Below are 15,068 nucleotides of genomic sequence, written 5' to 3'. Positions count from 1 at the left end.
TGAGTCAAAAGGTGTTTGACTCTCTCTCTTTCTCTCTCTCTCTCTCTCTCTCTCTCTTTCTCTCTCTCACGATCGTCTCCCTTGTCAGACCCATCCCTCTCTCCTTCTCTCTCTTCCTTTTACTTCTTCTTCTTCCTCTCTTCTTCTTCTCCTCTGGTCATCCGCCCGACTGGTTCCGCTTCTGCTTCTGCTCGCCCGACCAGTCGCCGCCGACCGCCCCTCGCCGTTTGCCTCGCGTCGCCGTCGCGCGAACGAGCCGCAGCAGCTCGGGCTCGTCGCCCGCGACCGCCGCTCGCGGGCCACCACGCGCTTGTCGCCGGTCCCGCTCGCTCGTCGCCGGCCCCACCCTTGCCTGCACGAGCAAGAAGGCTTCTGCTGCTGCGTCTGCCGCGGCCCGGCGTTGCCCAGCCGTCCGCCGGCCTGTCTTCCGTCGCCTGGCCACCCATGACGCCACCGTGTCGCCTCAGGCCGCCGCGCGACCTCCATTTTCCCCTTGTTTTCTTTCACGTCGCCTTCCCCTGTTTCGGGCTCCCAGCTTCGCCGCCGCCGCCGCTCCGCCTCTGCCACTCAGCCTCTCCCCTCAGCCACCTCCGCCGCCCAGCTGCTCCCTCGGCCGCCACCACCCCCTTTCCCCTGCTTTTTCCTTCCTCCCCGACACCTCCCCCGTTTTGAACTCTCCCCGGCGTCGGTTCGTCCAGCAACCGCGTGCCGCAGTTCCGGCCGCCGCCGCTGCTCCGTCCACCACCACCCAGCCCCCGGCGACCTTTCCCAGCCACTTGCCGCTGCCGTGCTCGACGGGACAGCCCAATCGCCGTTGTCGTCGCAGTTGCCCGAGCGTCCCGGGCCGTGGCCGAGCCCCGCGCCCGTCGCGCCCTCGCCCGTTACTGTTCATCCGGCCCATTTTGAGCCCGTGCGAGTTTTTCCCGGGCCAAATTTAGGTAAGTGACTTCCTAAGCCTTACCTAGTACTTTGGGTATTTTATAGACTTGTTTAGGGTTCAGAACGGTTAGGGTACGGTTTAATTTGATTATATTATTATATAATTATGTTAGTTGGATTGGAGGAAATTATATGCATGATTTGGGTGTTGATGTGGCGAATCGTGAATTGGATTAAGTTGTGAATATGGATCATTTGGTGCAATTGGCATGAAATTGATTGAATTTGGTGGCGTGTGCATGCCTGTCGATTACAAGCCCGGATTGATCGGAGGACTACGGACTTGGGACGTGTTGACGGCGGTCCGTGTGAAGGCATGAATGGCCGGTGTGCCAAATGGATGCGGGCTTGAGACATGTTGACGGTGGCCCGTTAAAGGTGTGTTGGACCGAGACGTGTTTACGTTGGTCATAAGAATTGAGCCCGGATTGATCGGAGGGCTACGGACTTGGGACGTGTTGACGGTGGTCCGTGTGATAGCATGAATGGCCAGTGTGCCAAATGGGCCTGAGGCGCAGTGGCGCGGGCAGTGAGAATGGACCTGAGCCGCAGTGGCGTGGGTCGTGAGAAAGAATTTCGGCCATGCATGCGATTTGAGTGTGATTGAATTGACTGGTTGAGCGTGTGATTGAATTGGCTGGTTGGATGTGTGGTTGAGTTAATTGGGTTGATTGAGTGCAAGTGTGGTTGGTGTTTGAGCGATTGTGATATGCTATTAAATTACTATTATTGCAGTATCACGTTGTGACTAACGTGTAGAGTTGGCATGGGCTTGATGACGAGGTGAGTACAATGATGCGAATTTTATATGTTATGGGGTAGGTTGCATGTACGACTTGTCTGGGTACGCATTAGCCTATGTAGGGTATAGGGGGTTGCTTATTGAGACTCGTTCTCACGGTTATTATATAACCACTTTCAGATTCGCGACTGTGATCGATTCGGAGATGCCGCCAGAGCACCACAGGGATTGAAGGATAGATCAAATTACACTGTCTTTTGAGTACCTTGTTGTAGATGAGATAAGCTTGTCAACCACCGCCCCCTTTTGAAAATTGTGGTTTGAAATTGGTAGCCTGGGTTATCGTTTTGTAATAGTGACTGTTTTATGATGTTATGCAATTATTGTTTCGTGCTATCCTTTTGTCATCATGTTCGTTGTCTGGGTTGTTTTATTTCACTTCCGCTTGCGTAGTTCGTTTGGGTCGGCGACGCGTCCTAGGGCGTCGCGTTCAATATGACCGTTGAAGGGGTGTCACAAGGCCGTTGGGGTTCGGGGCGTGACAGGGTGGATTTGAGGTCTACAATGATGCATCGTTGAGAGGACTTGGATGTGTATTGATGCAACACGGAAGGGTAGTAGCGTATGCATCGCGTCCGTTAAGACCGCACGAGATAAACTATCCGACGCATGACTTAGAATTGGTGGCAATCATCTTCGCCCTCAAGATTTGGAGACACTATTTGTGCGGCGAAAAGTTTCAGATTTATATGGACCATCAGAGCCTCAAGTATTTGTTTTCGCAGAAGGAATTGAATATGAGGCAACGTCACTGGATGGAACTTCTCAAGGACTATGACTGCGACATTTTGTACCACCCGGGAAAAGCTAATCGAGTAGCGGACGCGCTAAGTCGAAAATCAAGTATGGTGCACATGATGGTCAAGGAGTGGACCTTATTGGAAGGAATTAGAGATTCGGAATTTAAATTTGAGATGAGCCATATGTCAAGTCTACTCGCCGCATTGAGGATCGAATCGGAGATTCAAACAAAGATTAAGGCATTGAAGTCCATGGACCTCGAGATCCAGAAGATTCTGGAGATGGAAAGCACTAAGAGGAAACCGGACTTCCAAGTGTCCGAGGATGGAGTTTTGAAGTTTCGAGGACGTTTGTGCGTGCCCGACGATTTGGAATTTAAAGAAGAGATTTTATCGGAAGCTCATAGGAGCAATTATAGTATTCACCCGGGCAGCACGAAGATGTACCAGAACCTTCGACAACATTATTGGTGGAATGGAATAAAGGCGGATGTGGCCAAGCATGCGGTAAAATGTCTGACCTGTCAGCAGGTAGAGGCACAACATTGTAAGCCTGGAGGACTTCTGAGACCTTTGCATATTCCCGAATGGAAATGGGAGCATATCACGATGGATTTCGTTACGGGATTACCGAGGAGCCAGAGAGGACATGATTCGATATGGGTGATAGTAGACAGACTGACTAAGTCGGCGCACTTCCTAGCAGTGCGAAAGGATTTTGAACTAGAAAGGTACGCAGATTTATATGTGCAACGGATTGTCCGACTGCATGGAGTACTGATGATGATCACTTCGGACCGTGATCCCAGATTTACGGTCAATTTTTGGAAAAGTCTGCAAGTGGCCTTAGGGACGAAGCTTCAGTTCAGTACGACCTATCATCCCCAGACAGATGGCCAGTCAGAAAGGACGATCCAGACCTTTGAGAACATGTTGCGTGCATGTGTATTGGATTTCCAAGGTAAATGGGAAGAACAGTTGCACTTGGTTGAGTTTGCCTACAATAACAGCTATCAACAGAGCATTCAGATGGCACCATTTGAGGAATTGTATGGTAGAGCGTGCAGAACACCAGTGTGCTGGGATGAAGTTGGGGAAAGAAGTATAACGGGTCCAGAGTTGGTACAACAGACGGTTGAGGCAGTTGAGATTATTCGGGAAAGGTTAAGAACCGCGCAGAGCCATCAAAAGAGTTATGCCGATTGGAGATGGAGACCCTTGGAGTTTGAAGTTGGTGATCACGTATTTCTCAAGGTGTCACCAATGAAAGGACTGTCCCGATTTGGCAAGAAATGAAAGCTAAGCCCGAGATATGTAGGTCCATTCGAGGTTTTGGAAAAGATTGGAGACCTGGTCTATAGACTCGCCTTGTCGCCTAATTTGTCTCAAGTGCATAATGTGTTCCACGTGTCGATGTTGAGAAAGTATGAGCCGGATTCGACCCACGTGCTGAGATATGAAGAAATAGACGTGGACGACAGAGTGTCGTACGTGGAAAGGCAGTAAGAGTCGAGAATAGGAAAGATCGAGTGCTGCGAAATAAGACGATCCCAATGGTCAAAGTTGTCTAGGAACATCATGGAACAGAAGGTGCCACCTGGGAAAGTGAAGAAGCAATGCGACGTCAGCACCCCCATTTGTTTGAGTAGTCGGGTTTGAGTTGAAAATTTCGAGGACGAAATTTTTGTAAGGGGGGAAGAGTTGTAACATCCTGAATTCGACCCACTTTTGTGATCAATGAAATGGATGGTTATTTCTCATTTCGTTTTAGTAAATCTCGCCTGAAACGGATCCTTCTCGGGATACTGACCAATAAGGAATGGCTAACTAGGAAAACGGTACGTGGACCTAAGAACTCGACTGCGAATCGAGTCCGATTCCAAGAAACGACGAGGAAATATTTTGGACCAATGTGGGCTGATCCAAGGAGGGTGACGGATTTGGTTTAGCCAACGACGTACGATCGGAACGCGGGTGATTCCGCACGACCGAGAGTACGCGTGGCGAACAATTCTGAACTTATTCCGAACGATCGCGACCTCCAGAACTAGTAATAAAATCCTCGTGTTCTCCTGGAAATCGAGACCGTCACGACTCGAGTAATCCTAAGTCGATACGTGTAACCCATAAACAGCTACCCGTTAGTGAGAGACGCTAAAATCGCATTTGAACGAAATTAATCGTGGAATTGAGTCCGGACTTGAGTGTCGAATTTCACGGACGTGCGCGACTATTTTGCAAGGACAACGTCGTATTAGTGTGACCAATTATATTTAGGATCGGTACAGTCGAAAAATGAAATTTCGGACTAGGAGTGGAAAATTACCGATTTGCCCCTAAGCCCCAAGAGTTAATTCCGAATTTTAGGGGTTTTTATTGGTATTATTCAGCCCTATTAGTGCCAAAAATCATTGGACATTGGTGCCCCATCACTCTTGCTCAATCCCCAAAGTGCCATTGGATATTTTTGTGTGAGATTCAATCTAGACCCTTGATAGTGGATAGATGTGGTTGGCTTTCAAATTCTAGCCATTAGATCAAGTCATGAGTGGAGAGGGTAAGATGGTACTTGCTAGGGGGTAGTTCACCAACCCCCACCAACCCATTTTTGGATAAACCTCTCTCTCTCTCTCTCTCTCTCTCTCTCTCTCTCTCTCACCATCACCAACCAGTCACTCCCTCCCCCTCACGCCTCACTCTCTCCATCCCTTCCTTCCCTTGGCTGTGAGGAGCAGCCCTCGCCGGAGCAACCGCCGCCCTCGCTCGCCGGAGTAGCCGCCGCCGCTCGCCGGTGCAGCCACACGCTGCCGTCCAACCACCACCTCGCCTAACCATCACCAACCGACCGTCTCTCTCTCTCCTTTCCGTGGCCACCACCAGCCCGCCTTGGCCGCGTGAGAAGCAGCTCGCCGGAGCGCCGTCACCCGCCGCCGTGAGGACCGCCGGCGCCGCCGCTGAACCGACTTGATCCAGCCATCGTTTGGCCCGTTTCTCTCCTTGTCCAGCCCACATTTGAAGCCTTAAACCTAGTGAGTGGAAACCGTAACCCTTAATTAGGATTATGTGCACTTTAGACAAGTTTTAGCGGTTATTAGGGTATTTTAGGGGTTGATTAAGTGGCCATTGGTTAGGGCTGACTTTGTGACTATTTTGGTGGTTTAGTGTGATGATTTAAATGTGTTTTTGTGGCCTAGAATGGGCTGGTTATGGACTAATTATTGTGGACTTGATTTGGGCTAATATGTGGATTAAAATGGGTACAATTTGTGGGCTGAGTAGTGACTGATTTGTGGTGATTTTAATGGCCTAATGTGATGGTTTGGAAGTGGATTAGTAGCCTAGAGTAGGCTGTGTAGTTGCTGTCCATTATGGCATTGATTGGGCCTTGTTCGGTTAATAGGCGAATTATTTGTGAAATGCCGAGTACACCTTGATTTGCCTATGTAGTGGCTGAATTGAGTGTGATTGATAATTGATTGTATGATGTCATGTTGTATGTTTGATGTGGCCGAGAATTGAGGGGCATGGCGGGCCTTGAGTGTGCTCAATTATATTGATTAATCTCATGAATTCGGGTGCCAAGTATGTGTTATGGCTGTTTTGAATTCATTGATTCATTGGGCATGTTAAGATGTGAATTGAGCATGTTGTGGCATTATTTGAGCATGAGATCACCTAAATCGCCCTGATGCGTGTTACGCGGGGTTCAGATAATAATTGGTGGATTACGGTCGTGTGATCACACAAACCCTGAGGCATCGTTTACGCGGGGTAATGAACCCATCCTGAGGCGTTTAACGCGGGACGATGCTCGGATTACCGGAAGATGGCCAACCTGAGGCGTCCCACACGCGGGTTGTGTCATGAGCCTGATGCGTTTTACGCGGGACGGAGATCGATCGAAAAGTGATAAACCTGATGCGTGTTACGCGGGTTCGACCTGATGCGTTTTACGCAGGTCGGTGATTAAATGGAAAGTTGGCATGTGTGCAAGTGTGCATTGAATTGTGCAAGCATAAGCATGACATTGGCAAGTGTACGAAGAGTGCATAAACGAGTGCAAGCATGTGCGTGGCATGTGATCGTGGCCAATTGATACGTGTATGTGCATTGATGGGCATAATATTATCATTATTATGTGCCTAACCTGCAGGGTCAATTGTGTGTTGGATTTGGGCCGAGGGCCTAAGTCATGTGATTACTCAATTGTGTGCTTAGTCGATACTTGTCCGGGAGGTGCATGTTAGCCTAATTTAGGATTAGGGGGCCTACTCGCTGAGGTTTATTCTCATTGTTGTTTAAACCCCACTTTTCAGACCCCCGACCCTGAAGATGGTAGATGCGCCGCTTCGTTTTGGGATCCCGTATCGCATAGAGCGATCGGTGATCGAGCACCCCGTACGGAACGGGGAGTCTTATATTAGGTATTTCAATATATTTTGGGTCAATGAGGGCGGGCCATATTTTCGGGCCCATCCTTATCTCGCTTGGTGTTTCTGGGACCAGTTCGGTACTCATGGACCTCTTAGGACCTTCGACATCCCGTTCGACATATTAGGCCAGCCGGATCCGCAGGCCGCCGATGGAGAGGTCGTGAGCCCCGCTGCCACGTCCGAGAAGGATTCCGGCACCCAGCCAGTCATCATCGGGATGGATATCGAGTCCGAGGGAGGGGAGCCAATGGACTGGGAGTCCGACATCGAGCCGGAGCCGGAGCCGGAGCCCGTGGAGCAGGAGCTAGAACCGGAGGATGATTCCGAAGTGGAGTTAGCGGACACAGAGTCTGAGCCGGATTCGATGTATTCTGAGTCCTCAGGATCGGACTCGGACTGGTTGCCCTAGGGTTCGTCCTTGACCATGGTTAGGTAGGGCCGACACTTTTTGATAGAGCCCTTTTTAGAGTTAGTGCCTGGACCCCGAGCCACATACCCCTTTTTTATGTTAGCGGCTATTGACCCATTTTGGTTGGTGTATATTGCCTAGCAATGGATATTGTAAATCCCTGTCATTAATGCAAGTTGTATTTATTGTATCTACTGTTATCCTTGGTCATGTTGTTTTATATTGTTCGAGTGTTTATGTTGCTTCCGCATGTGCATTGTTCTCTGTGTTGGGTTATGGGTCGGCGACGCGTCCTGGGACGTCGCACCAATACGACCGGAGAAGGGGTTGTCACACGCCGTAGGGTTCGGGGCGTGACAGTTAGGCCTTCCCATCCTTGGTTCAGCCATGAAAATGCTACCCGCCGATGGAGTTCCTAACCCTATCAAGCCATTCATCCTCTTACTCATGGCGACGGAGGCATTGGTTGTTATTTTCATGACTAATGATTAATGAATTGTTCATTCTATGACAAATGATTAATGGTTAACTGATTTATAAAAAAAAGGGTAAATGCCACAAAAAACACTAAATTATGTTCACTGTGACATAAATGCCCCAATTTTTTTTTGTGTGTCACAGAAACCTCTAAACTTGCTTATTGTGATACAAATACCTCAACCTTTTTTTTTTTGTTATGAAAAAACCAAACTTATACATGTTTGACATATATGTCTTGTATTGCATCTATTCGGGGTATATTTCTCATACTGGTATAAGTTCGAGATTTTTTACGACACAAAAAAAAATGGAGTATTTGTGTCACAATGGGCAAGTTTAGAATTTTAGTGATACAAAAAAAGTTTGGAGTATTTGTGTCACAACGGACATGGTTTAGAGTTTTTTGTGGTATTAAACAAAAAAAAATTGACGTGCCTAACTAAAGGCACATGTTCTATTCTTCCCAATGTCAAATAAGCTCAAGTGAGTAATGAGCAATGTTTTCATAGCACAGTAAAAGTGGGCCTACGTTGGTAAGTTACTTAATCCGACGATAATTTACTAACTTGATTTTATTTATAATGGCAAATTCCTTCCCTTATTGGTAACTAACTAGTTTGTAAGTGGCCACTCTCTCTCTCCCGCTCCCCCCCTTTCTCTCTCCCTCTCTTGCATTTCAGCCTTTCTTCGTCTCTTCAACTTTTGGAGGGGAGGGATTTGACCTAGATCTCTCCCTCCCCTCGCTCGTTGTTTTTCGTTTTATTTCTTCCTATTTCTTTCCTTACTCTCCCGATCTAGTTTTAGATCTAGGAGTTTTGCTCTCCCGATATTAGATTTGGGAGCTTTTCTCTCTTATCTAACTCTAGATTTAGGAGTTTTAATGAATAAGTACTCCGCCTCCAGTTTCAATGGTGTTCACAACGGCTTTGGTGTCAAATTTGTGCTTGTTCAACATGTTTTTGTTAAAAGCTTCGAAGTCTCGCATAGATGCAGTCGCAGATCAGTTCTTGAAGGACGAGCGTGTGATTATCTTTATCTACCATGCTTTGATGATGTACCTTGATTTCTAATTTTTGGTTTATTTTGGAGTTATACAAGCTTGTCTTGTTATAGTGACTTTTGAGATTTCCTTTGGATCATTTCATGTATCATTTTGGTAATGAATAGAAATCTCTTTTGACAAAAAAAAAACTAGTTTGTAAGCGGAGCAATAGATATTAGTAAGTTGCTAATTTCACCGCTAATTTTATGCTTGTTGAGTGGTAATTTTGGTGCATAATAAGTAGATAATTTACATTTCACTTGAAGTTATTGAATTTCTACATTGGTGATCACTAGCTAGGAACTATGTGGGCAAATTATTAATTTCGTTGATAAATTACTATTTTCATCATTAAGTTTTGATTTGAGTGGTAATTTATGGAAGGCTTGAGAAGCTCTATCTAGTATCGTTTGTGAAAGTAATTTGTTCAGTTTGACTGGGGCTAATTCCAAAAAAAGCACAAACTTTACCTTGAGTGACAATTTTGGGCCAAACTTTTTTTTTGTCTCAATAAAAAGCATAAATCTTTACTCGAGTCTCAAATTTGGCCCCTATGATGTAAAATTTTTAAATTGTTGGGGTCAGATTAGGATTTAAGTGATAGTTGGTAATTTTTTTATGACACAAAAAAAAAGTTCGGGGCAGAATTATCATTCAAGATAAAGTTGGTACTTTTTTTTGGAATTAGGCTGTTTGACTGTTGAGAGATTGCTCATTTTCTTTCTTTAGATCCAAACCGCCGTACAAACGGTAGCCAGTAAGTGTAGCTATGATATAATAATTTGCAGTTGAGTTAAAATTGCTTATTCCTTAAAGACTAGGACAAAGATACGCTAACGCCATTGAAATCCTTATCGCTTACCAACATGAATGAACAAAACATATTTTCATTGTCAACAAAAATGTCTAGATATATATTGCCATCGATAATGAAAATATTTTTCCTCGAACAATCATTTCAAGCGATCATTTTTAGGAAAATCATTTTCAAATCGTTCATTTTTCGCGAAACAAACGGAGCCTAAGCATACAGAATATGAATGTTCTTTTTTAATGAGATCATTATTCGATTGATAAAGAAATATGTGTAAGCAATAACGTAATCCTTTTACGCGGAAAAATTATGAAAAGAGGATCTTAGATCTTCATGATTTTCACAATAAGTGGGATGAAGACATACCTTTATCCATAGCGTTGCCCTTGAAGATAATTGTTGCAAAAACAAAACAAACATAGAAATTTGATTTCTCTCTCTTAACCCACTTTTCTCTTTAACGTATTTTATCTTATGGAGAATAGAATACAAAATTCTTTTTTCTTCTGTGGGTGGAGAGAGGACCAGACTCTATTTATATGGGCTATCAATAAGTGCCTTCCATCAAAGGACATTCCATTTCGTAGAGTCACACCTCTTCGTAGCCAATACGGTTATTATAGCATAATAATTATTAAACCATTAATTTAATAACATCATGTGGGTCACAATTATTCTTACATTCTCCCACTTGGCCCATATGACATTCCTTTCATGGTTTAATAAAGACTATAATGTGCACAACAATATTATGCTAAATCCTTTCTTGAATTGGCTATCACATAATGATCACAGTTAAATAAAGAAACTAATATGAGTCATAACGGTTGTATGTCATTAATCGACATAGTCCTTTCTATGTATTACAACTATCGCTCTCTACTTAACATGATCCATAAATAAGAAGCATAGTAATTGTCCAACTATAATGTCTCTGTTAGAGACTATCCTATTACACATTCATTTATTTCCATCATGTATACTAAATAGAAAACATGATATATTAGAAACACATAATTGAGCTCAGAGTGTCAGATAAATAAACTTAATGCACTCATAATACAATCATTAATGACGTCCAATAATGCCCATCCTTTCAACATGTTCATTAAATGTTTTGGGCGGTAGTCCTTTTGTTAAGGGATCTACTATCATAAGGTTGGTGCTAATGTGCTCAATTGACACTTTTTTATTTCTGAACTTATTCTTTCACGAACAAGTATTTAATCTCCATATGTTTACCACCCTTGGTGTACTTGTTATTCTTAGAGAAGAAAACTGCTGCTAAGTTATCACAATAAATTTTTAGTGGCCTGGTAATACCGTCAACAATCACAAGCCCTGAAATAAAGTTCCGCAGCCATAACCCATGAATAGTGGCCTTAAAGCATGCCACAAACTCAGCCTCTATAGTGGATGTAGCAATAACTGACTGATTTGCACTTTTCCATGAAATTGCTCCTCTAGCCAAAAGATACAAGTAGCCAAAAGTTGATTTTCTTGTATCAATACATCCAGCTAAGTCTGAATTTGAATATCCAACCACCACAAGATGATAAGATCTTTTATAAGTGAGCATATGATTCTTCATTTCTTGCAAGTATCTGAGAACTTTCTTTGTAGCTTTCCAGTGATCTAATCCTGGGTTACATTGATACCTGCCCAGCATTTCGATAGCAAAATTGATGTCTGGTTTGGTGCAAGTTTGAGCATACATTAAGCTCTCAACAATAGATGCATAAGAAATACTTTTCATTCGTTCTTGTTCCAATTCACTTTTCGGACATTGCATAAGGTTAAGTTTGTCACCTTTCTGAATTGGAACTACTCATGCTGAACATTTATCCATATTAAATCTCTCTAAATTTTTATCAATATAGGCTTTCTGAGACAACTCTAGCAATCCTTGTGATCTATCACGGAATATTTCTATTCTTATCACATACGTTGCCTCTCCCATATCTTTCATTTAAAAATTCTTAGAGAAAAATTTATTGGTTTCATGTAACAAACCAAGATCATTAGTAGCAAGTAAAAGGTCATCAACATACAGAACTAGAAAAATAAACTTGCTCCCACTGACCTTCATGTATATACACCGATCAACAGTGTTTTCCTTAAATCCAAAAGAAGTTATGGTATCGTCGAACTTAAGATAACATTGTCGAGAAGCTTGTTTAAGTCCATATATTGGCTTCTTTAACTTACACACCATGTGATCTTTTCCTTTAACTGAAAACCCCTCGAGTTGGTCCATATAAACCTCTTTCTCTAAATTCCCATTAAGAAAGGCAATTTTGATATCCATTTAGTGTAACTCTAAATCGTAATGAGCCACCAAAGCCATAATGATTCTAAGTGAGTCTTTCTTGGAGACTGGTGAAAAGGTCTCCTTATAGTCAATACTTCTTTCTGAGTAAAATCTTTAACAACAAGTCCGGCCTTGTATCATTCGATATTACCTTTTGAGTCGTGCTTGGTCTTAAAGACCCATTTACACCCGACCTTTTTGCATCCTTCAGGCAATTCAACGAGATTCCAGACTTGATCTTGATCCATAGATTTTAACTCTTCTTTCATGGCATTGAAACATTCAGTAGAATCATCACATTCCATGGCTTGTGAAAATGAACCTGGATCATTACCAATTCCTAAGTCAATTTCTGACTCTTTTAGATAAACCACATAGTCATTGGAAATGACCGACCTCCTTTCTCTTTGAGATTTTCTTAATGCTATTTGTTGTGGCTCAACTACTATAGGTTTAATATTGACATTTTTATGGAGTGTTTGATCATTTATTTGTTGTTCTTGATTATTGTTGAGTTGAACTATAATATCAGGAACAACAACTTTAGAAGTTTGGGATAGAGGAACCCTAACTTCTTGAATGCAAACATCACGCATTCTTTCACTCCTACTGATGTCAACATATTCAATGAACCTAGCATTTCCAGATTCAACAATTCTTGTACTATGATTAGGATAGTAAAATCTATACCCTTTGGATTTCTCTGCATAACCATGAACTAACCACTGGTCGTTCTTAAATCCAATTTCCTTTCATGTGGATTGTAAATTCTTACTTCTGCTGGATAGCTCCAAACATACAGGTGTCATAAACTAGGTTTCCTTCCCGTTCATAGTTCAAAGGGAGTTTTGGAACTACCTTACTAGGAACCCTGTTTAATAAATATATAAAAGTCTTTAATGCATATAGCCACAATGATAAGGGTAGAGATGAATAATTCATCATACTCCTAACCATATCCATTAAAGTACGATTACGCCTTTCTACTATATCATTTTGTTATGGTGTACCTGGCATTGTGTATTGAGCATAAATACCATGTCTTTCAAGGAATTTAGCAAATGGACCCAGACATTGTCCCGATTCATCATACTTTTCATAATATTCACCACCTCTATCCGACCTTACTATTTTCACCTTTTTATCTAATTGCCTTTCAACCTCTTTAATATACACCACAAGTACATTCAATGATTGAGATTTATCATGCAATAGATAAATATAACCATAACGTGAAAAATCATCAATAAAGGTGATAAAATAACTTTCTCTACCTTTTGATAGAACATCAAAATGACCACATATATCAGTGTGTATAATTTCAAGAAACTCTGTGCTTCTTGTGGCACCTTTCTTAGTGTGTTTTTTTTGTTTATCTTTAATACAATCAATACATACTCCAAGATCAATAAAATCCAAATTTGGAAAATTTCAGTCTTCACTAATCTTAGCATTCTTTCTTTGGATATGTGACCCAAACGTTTATGCCACAAGTAAGCAGAATTCTTATCCACTAAACTGCGTTTAGTGCCAAGATTATGATGCAAGGTCATTAAGGTCTCAGCAAAAGCATTATCAAGTTTAAACTTGTAGGGACCATCACATAAAATTTCAGTTCCAATAAGATTATTATTCTTATATAAACTGAAAGATCCACAACCAAACTTAAAAGAGAATCCCGCTACATCAAGTTTTGACAAAGAAACAAAATTGCGGGAAAATGTAGGTACATAAAGGGTTCGAAGCAAATCCAAATAATGTCAAGTATCTAAGACCAAATAATAAGTGCCAATGCCTTCAACTAGAGCTTTGTTTCTATTCCATGTAAACACATAATTCTCATTTGGCTTTAAGGTTTGGATCGAAAGAAATCCCTGTATCATATTTGAAACATGAGTGGTGACACCAGAATCAATTCACCAAGTATTATGAGGAACTTCAGTAAAGTTTGATTCGAAACATACTAAAGCATAAGGCTTACCTTTCTTTACGAACCAAGCTTTACGCTTGAGGCAATCTTTCTTCATGTCTCCAATTTTACTACAAAAATGACACTTAGTAAGATTTTGTTCCTTCATGTGGATTTGAGAAGCATTAGAAGAGTCATTTAGGTTGTGTAAACCTTTCTTCTTGCTCCTTCCACCTCTCTTCTTGGAATTCTTTTCAGCTTCTTGATGACTTAGGAGATGAACATAATGAGCCTTTTGATTCTTTGTCCTTGTTTCCTCTTGAACAAGCATACTAGCCAATTCATTTACATTCCATTTGTCTTTTATAGTGTTGTAATTCATTTGAAATGACCCATATTGCTCATGAGGTAATGAATTAAGTATGAAATGTACTAAAAAGTACTCATCTACGTTCATTCCCAAAGTCCTTAATTTTGCTACTAAGTTTGTCATCTTAAGTACATGTTCATGCATCGTACGTGAACCATCATATTTCATGGTGGTCAAAGTACTCATCAGTGTACCAGCAAGTGACTTATCAGCAGTTTGAGAATGCTCTTCCACAAATTTCATAAATTCTTTAGCACTGTTAGTTTTGGGAGGAGTGGTCTTCAAGTTATTTGCAACTATCATTCGCATAAACATTAAGCTTAATCTGTTCGATATTTCCCAAGCTTTATGGAAAGACTTTTCATTATCACTGCTCTCATCAGTAATAGCAGCTGGTTTCTCAACTTGAAGTGCTAAATCAAGATTCAGGACACCTAAGTGAAACTGGACTTGTTCACTCTAATAAGGGAAATTCATTCCAATGAATAAAGGAACAGACAAAGCATGTAAATGAAGAGAAATAAGTACATATACTGTAAATATACAAGAATATACTCGTACATTAATGCTTTGAGAGTATCACATTATCATATTCAAATTAAACGATACATGTACATCATAGTTCTCATTTGGTAATCCTATGATATACAAACATTCTGTCACGCCTCGGACCCTAATGGGCTCGCGACACCCCTCGAGGGTCGTATCGAACGCGACGTCCCAAGACGCGTCGCCAACCCAAACGAAATACCCACATGAATACGCAAGCAAAAGTGAAATATAACAACCCAGACAATAGACAATGACAGAGAGATAATA

The sequence above is a fragment of the Syzygium oleosum genome, unplaced genomic scaffold (genome assembly GCF_021117445.2).
Source record: "Syzygium oleosum isolate NSW1041296 unplaced genomic scaffold, Sole_v2.1 Sole_v2.24, whole genome shotgun sequence".
In the NCBI taxonomy this organism is placed as follows: Eukaryota; Viridiplantae; Streptophyta; class Magnoliopsida; order Myrtales; family Myrtaceae; genus Syzygium; species Syzygium oleosum.
The sequence above is the reverse complement of the archived record's forward strand: the minus strand, read 5'-3'. Positions refer to the sequence as shown.